The following is a 6992-nucleotide window of genomic DNA, read 5'->3' on the forward strand; positions in this document are numbered from 1 at the left end:
CAAAATACAGGGTATTATCAACAGCACTTTTTAGGGTGGAGAAAACCAAGCCTACCCGAAGCCATGTCCATCCTGAGAGCACCATGGCAGGAAATCCCTGCAGCCCTCAATCCCAAAGGAGCCGTTAGATGAGAGTTTTGTGGATCCCAGTTTGGGAAGTGCAAACTTCCTTGGAAGAGCTGTTGTAGCACCGTATGGCTGTCAGTGGGAAGCCCAAAGGGGCACCTTGGGGTTGTTCCTAAACTCCCTTCCCTTCATGGCACCCCAAGTTATTCAGGTGCAGGGAACAGAGAAGAGAGTTTTAACTCTCAGTCTGACTCCCGTTGACATCAATGCTAAAAATTCCATGGGCACGAGTAGGACCCTGTATGGGCCCAGCGTAGGCCACTTGGATAGGTGCATCTCCTCAATTATCTAAAATTTTCCTTCACTATTTCCACAAATCTCATTTTGCCCTTCGATGCACCAATCTGCCAATTTTTGCAGGAATAAGATGATGATTCATGCAGGGGAGCACGATCTGAGGGAAAACAGGCTCTGTTCTCCTAAAAATACTATCCTAAAAATTCTCTCTCTTGTGAGCAGACTGGCAATAAAGCCACTGACTGTCTCCACCCACACCCAGATCCGAAAGACCAAAGGTTCATTGCTTCCTGCAGCCCTTCCAGGAGACAGGACAACCAGCAGTGTGTCCCCGGGAGGCTTTCAGGAAAAACCAGCATCCTTGGAACTTGAGTGCTGGTCCATTAGGACCTGCTTCATGTGCAGGATGCCTGGAAGGACAGTAGTCCCATCAGTCCATCCCAAGTCAACGGGGCCAGAGAAGAGCTGGAAAACAGAGGAGCCGTGCTTCTCCCAGGGGAAGGGATGGCCCACTCTGCCCTGAACCTCACCTCTCTGCCCGCAAAAGGGCTGCAGGGCTCTCCCAAAAGGCTTCCCGTCCAAGATGCACCCATTCACACAGATGCCTCATCCTCAACAAATCAAGCCAAATGCTGATGGGGAGATCTCAACCCTCATGGGTTTTTTTTTCAGGGTCTCACAACCCACAATGCAACTAAAATTCAGATATTTTAAGGCAAAGGCCTGCCCCCTTTTCCCCTTCTTGCTTTCCTAGAAAGCTGCTTGAGCTCTAGTTAATTTTTTTGAAAGCTTGATGCCATCTCTAGCGACACGTAACAGCAGAGAACTAAACCCAACCCATTTTCTTCCCAATGAGATCAGCTGATTGCTTTTGATTTTCTCTAGAAACCTATCTGTTCAGGATCTTTTTTTTCCCCCTTTTTTTTTTTTTTTGAAGTCAAAGTCTGTTTCCCGTTTGGTAGGTGACCTGTTTAATGTTTTCCCTGTGTCTGGGAACTCCTTAGTGTAATTAGCGACCTTTGAACTCCACAACTAATCCTGAGCTATTTTGTATTCCTTACTCATCTTTAAGGCTGGACCTTTCTTTTCTTTTGAGTCCGCTGCCACAATTAAAGAAGAAACAGCTGCATTTCAAAGGGATTCCAATTCCAGAAGCTTAATCGTGATTGACATGTTCTTATTCTAAGCTATAAGAAACTCTAAGAGTCCTTTCTTGGGTTAAAACTTCAATCATTTTCTAAAAAATTATCTCAATATGGATTTTATTCATTTTCTTTGATAACCATTCTTTGCGATTTTTTTAACTTGAAAGATGCTTTGAGTTTGCGATGAATATGAACTGCGCCCACCGAAAGAATGAATGGCGTCAGGCGCAGGCTAGATGCAGAAGTGGCTAAATTCCATTTATTGTCAAAATCTGATTATGAAACCTGACGTCTGCCATGTAGCTTGACATCCTTCCATATGCCCAAAAGGTAGGAGAGGTGGAAGCAGTTGCAAATGAACCCCAGGAAGGCTGGAGAGGGAGACGGCAAGGAAGCATTCTCCAGAAATCTACATTTTTTTAACCTGTTTTTCCCAATTTTTATAGCGCAGATTAAAAAGCCGCTGCCTCACAGCCCTGGAAGAGCCCTTCTTCTCTCTTCGAGAAATGAATTCTCCATGAAAAGTCACAGCAAAAAGCGACTGCCATAAACCAGGGATAATTCATATGGTTTAAAATCGTTGCCACAACCACACAACAAACCCTGAACAAGGCTGCGGTGCTTAAATCTCTTCCGAGAGCTGATCCTAGAAAATGATGGCAGCCTGTTGGGTCCTGTTATTTAATTATCTCCATCTCACTTACATTCGAATTCAGCGTGACCTCTGAAAGATGGGCTTAAAAAGAAAACAAAAAAAAGCCTGAAAATCTGTTTGCGTGCGTGTGTTTGCACAGATCCACACGCGCGGTGGGCGCACCCATCCGCGGGCATCGCTTGCAGCCGCCCGCAGAAACCTGTACGAAACGATCCCAAAGAGCCCCGGGTAAGGCAGCAGGCAAGACCTGGTGTTTCTAAGACAAAGGTCAAATAAAAAAAGGATGTTAATAAACAGTCCTCCGGTTTAAAGGGACTTTTTTTTTAAGGATTACATCTTAAATTCCAACAAATCAGATTTAGGAGTTACTGAAAGTGAAATTGATCCATCCCTCAGCCAAACTTTGCAATACTTTCCTGTTCTGACATCATTTAGATAGTTAGCTGTATTATCAGATTAAAAACCATTGTACAGGGCCGCTGAAAGGAAAAGGAGCCAAAAAGCTAAACACTGCCTGAATTCTGAACCTTTTAACCTGGCTGAAGTACGTTGGTCCCTGTTATGCAAATACCTTCAATCCTCTGCTAAGTTCAGTGGAAATAATTTTCTTGAATGACAGGTTTATTCAGCAAGGATTCAGTTGGCGATTAATCCCCCTTTGATCTAAGGTATTTCACTTAACTACCAGTTACCTCGTCCTGACAAAGTGCAACCGAGATTAGGGAGATCACTAGAACACGACCAGGGTGTGCGTTTATTCTCCCCAACCGTTCAAAGCGAAGGGCCAAGAATGCAATCTATTTTCAGTATTTGAAGATGGAAAGTCCTGTCTCCTAAGTTAGAAAGTCAATTGAATACCAAATGGTGTTTGGTCCTGACGGAATGGGACAAACGGCTGAGACCGTCTTCAGAACCAAGATATTCCCCCTAACTGTGATTTTTGCTATGACCTACCCCAGACCTTGTTTTGCAGCCAGGTTTTTCCTCGCTCATACAAAGCTGCCGCTTTATTTCAGATTAGCGCATCGTGCGTGTAAAAGATCTCCGCTTTCGAAAAAGCAGATAATGCATGACATTTTCCAGTTTTAATCTGTTCAATATTATTCCTTGGGATTCATTTTGCTTTTTGCTAAAAATCCCTTTTCTACTTCTCCAGCGAGTACAGGCGTGGTGCAATACTTTTATGCCAAAACCTGTTCACGAAGGAAAACACATCACGACAGATTACAGAAGTCACTCACTAAAATAAAGAATTTCAGACAACTGATCTGTGGCTGCCTGATGTCTGAAGCAATATATTTTTTCCTTTGCTTATTCATTCGCCAATACGTTGTCTTTTTGCTCAATTATGACATCATTTTGTAGAAGCGTAAACTGCAAAAATGCTGCAGAGACCCAGACGGCACCACGGGAGCGCGGTCCTGATCCAGGGCTTAGCTGGGTCAGCCCGTGAGAAGCTGATTACGGGATTGGGCGTAAAGCTTGATTTTCTTATTGCAAGTGGAAAGGTGGAAAAATATCATTTGCAGGATTTTTTCTTTTTTGGTTAAAGTGGCCGCCAGGATTTTCACTCTAAACTCTCTGATTTTAGGGGGGGTGTTTGTAGGTAAATATGCCTGAGAGAGGGGAGAAAAATTATTTTATTCCACTTTTAGGACTTTACCCATCCTGAGATACTAGGCAGTAGCTTAAACAAATTCCTTGTCGGTAGGATCCGTTAAAATCAACCTCCTAAAGCTAAACCATGTACATATGTCTTTGCAGAAGCGGGGCTGTATTTGGGCATTTCTGTGTTCCACAGGCAACCTTTAAACCATCCTTCAGATAAGTTGATGGGTTTTTTATTCCCATATGTAAAATACTTTGATTTTTTTAAAAAGCGGCTCCGCAGGGTGAGTACTTGCATGTGAAGGGGCTGTAGCCTGTGCTGGGGTCCCCCCACCCTGCCTGCGTCCCCTCCTCATTTACTCCCATTACAAAAATTTCCAAAGCGTTTCCGTGCAGGACTCCTTGCCCGCAAGAGCCACAAAATCCCCCCAAAGGCTCATCGAAGGCCCCCATCGCACTTGATCAGGTCAATAATACACAAACTAAGAAGGATTTGCACTCGAGACAGTAACAGCTTCTTAAGAGCCATTACAGTGTAGTGGGTTAAAGAATGAAATCCGTTTTAAGAAATGCCAAAATCTGGAGTAACATGATAGTCTGTAAGGCTTTAGGGTCTTTCTGGTAAATATAATGTTACATGTACTTATGATTTGGTAAAAATAAAAAGGGAGGATTTTAAAACATTTTCTATATTTACTATATTGACTGTATGAACTCCACAACAAGCCAGTGAAGGAAAGAAATTAAGCTTTGAAAATAAGCTCAAACCGTTGTCTGCCTAACGTTATACCATAACAAATACGGCACGGTGACCACAAGCAATCAAAGCAAAGCCCCATGCTGGTCTCTGTACTGCCTCGTTGGTGATAGATAATTGATGACTCGATTTAGCTAATGACAACATTAAATTATTTAGGAAGATGATTGGGTTGTATCTGTACGAGATGCAGATTTGTATTCTGTATGAGACACAGAAAATGCCTCAACTGCATCACTTGTGTTTGAAGGAAAAAGAAAAATGTGGAGGGGGGTGTTCTTTCTCTGCAGTGGTTGTGTTTGTCTGTGTTCATGTGTATACAACATATACACATAGATAGTATACAACATATACATATATATATAGTATAAATAAGATGAGAAATATCTTAAGACAAAAATATCTGAATGGCATTTATCAGTTTTGTTGGCTGTTTTTCCCAAATTGAGTGATAATAAACTTTCATCAGATACGTAGTATAGAATGATATTTTATTCTGATTACATTGAAAGCTATTTCCTAATTACTCTTAGTAATCTGTTGCTTAATTACTTAAGGAATAGGGGTTTGTTCACAAAACGGAAGGCATCTCCAACATCCCCAATGTGCGGAGAATTTCTCTTTTCAGCCCTCAGCAGCATTTCTAGAGGACAAATACCTTAAACCACTGCACAGAGCTCTGTTTTAAATGTAATGTACAATGGGTCAACCTCCTAATTTCAATAAAGGGCACGGATATATTAATAATGGAAGAACTTTATTTACTTCAGCAACATTGCAGTTTTTATGGGAAAGGCTCGTATTCTTCAAAGGCCTTTTCTGCCCCCCGGTGGTGACACTAAACCAGCGCTTCAGCTGCAAAAACCAGCCTTGCAGGAAGGGATGACTTCTTTTTTCTCATTTATTTATGGGGATTATATACGTTGTGTGGGTTATCCAGCAGGTCACTGGTTCACTGGTGCAACTGGTTTGCTGCACCCTTATATCGTGTGAGCATTGCAAACTCCTTTGCTTTGCTGCCTTGGATTTGGCCATCCTGGTCTTCACCCTTTTTATTTTATTCTTTCATTTATTGCTCCTCTAGGTAGATGTTTCCTCAGAGTCTGGATAAGGGTAGCTTAATTTGGGGGATGGAAAAGGGTTGGGAATGACTTTGTTACCGAAACTTGGCCTTTGCAAATATTTAAGCTCATTCTCAGCTTAATGCCGCAGCAGCTCCCGTCCCCTCCGAGCCCAGAGCAGACCCGTCTGCAGCCCGGGCCACAGCAGCTCCCTGGCATGGTCCCGGTGAGCAGAGGTACATCATGCTGGGGAAGCCTCTGATGACTACGACAAGCTGTGCAAAGCTTTGAAATGGACTCAGGATTATATTCTCAAATTGCTATGAAATCACTTTGCCACTTGTAGGACTTCTCCAAGGTTTCTTCCAGTTTTGAGATGCCACACCTGCAATACTCGGGAGTGCATTTCACCCTTAAACCTCATTAAAAATGCAATAGCAAGCATGAACTATGATTTTGTTTCCATTTATCTACTTACTGGCAGAAAAAGTGTGTCCATACTTAACCCTGAGCTTAACTGAAAGCCAGCAGAAACAAGGTCAGATTCTAGTTGGTATCATTGTATTTACCGATATCAGTGGGTGAGCTGAGATTGCAGATGAAGCAATTAGAAAAATAACCCTTCACGTTGCTAAAACAGACACATTTGGCCTCAAGTCACAGAGAGAACAAGCAGCATGAAACGACATCAATCCATTCCTACAAAATCACTTTTCAAATCGCTGCACTCCCAATCCTTGCTCTACTGCATCAATTCTGCTTCTCAGTCTCATTTGTGTTTGTCCGGGGAGCAGGCTGGAGAATAACCGGTGCCAGATGAAGGGAGTTTTATTGTCCGACCAATTTGAGAAGAGAATCGGGGGCTATCACCGGGGGAATAAGTCATCTCTAGACATTTCTTCACCTTCTCAACAGGTGCGCGTATCTGTTTCTGCAGCCGCAAAGAGCTGCTTTCCTACATGAAACCGTAGATCTGCAGGCAAGCTCGTGGTGGCACTTCTAATTCAATTAACTTACTCACTGGAACTACCGGAGAAACTAAATATGACGAGAACAAGAGGAGAGGCTGGGCCAAATTAATAGGATGAGATCCTTTTACAGGCTGGCCAGCAATCCTGATCAGCAGCCCTGAAAAGCAAATTGGAACAAGCAAATTGCTGTTGAAAAATTCTTTCAGCACTCGGCTGTTGCTACTCAGCCGGTCATTGCTGGGAGTCAGAGGTTGAAAAATCCCGGGTTGGTGCTGACAATGGAGGCATTATTATGACAAACATTTACATTTTATTTATTGAAGTGTTGGAGGTAGATTAGTCTCATCTTCAGCTGCTCTGGATGGACTGCACCGTTCTGAGGGAAGACTAGCGGAAACAAGCATTTTATTGTGGGGGGAAAAAAAAAAAACT

Source organism: Platalea leucorodia (assembly GCF_965183815.1).
Source record: "Platalea leucorodia genome assembly, chromosome: 7".
Lineage (NCBI taxonomy): Eukaryota > Metazoa > Chordata > Aves > Pelecaniformes > Threskiornithidae > Platalea > Platalea leucorodia.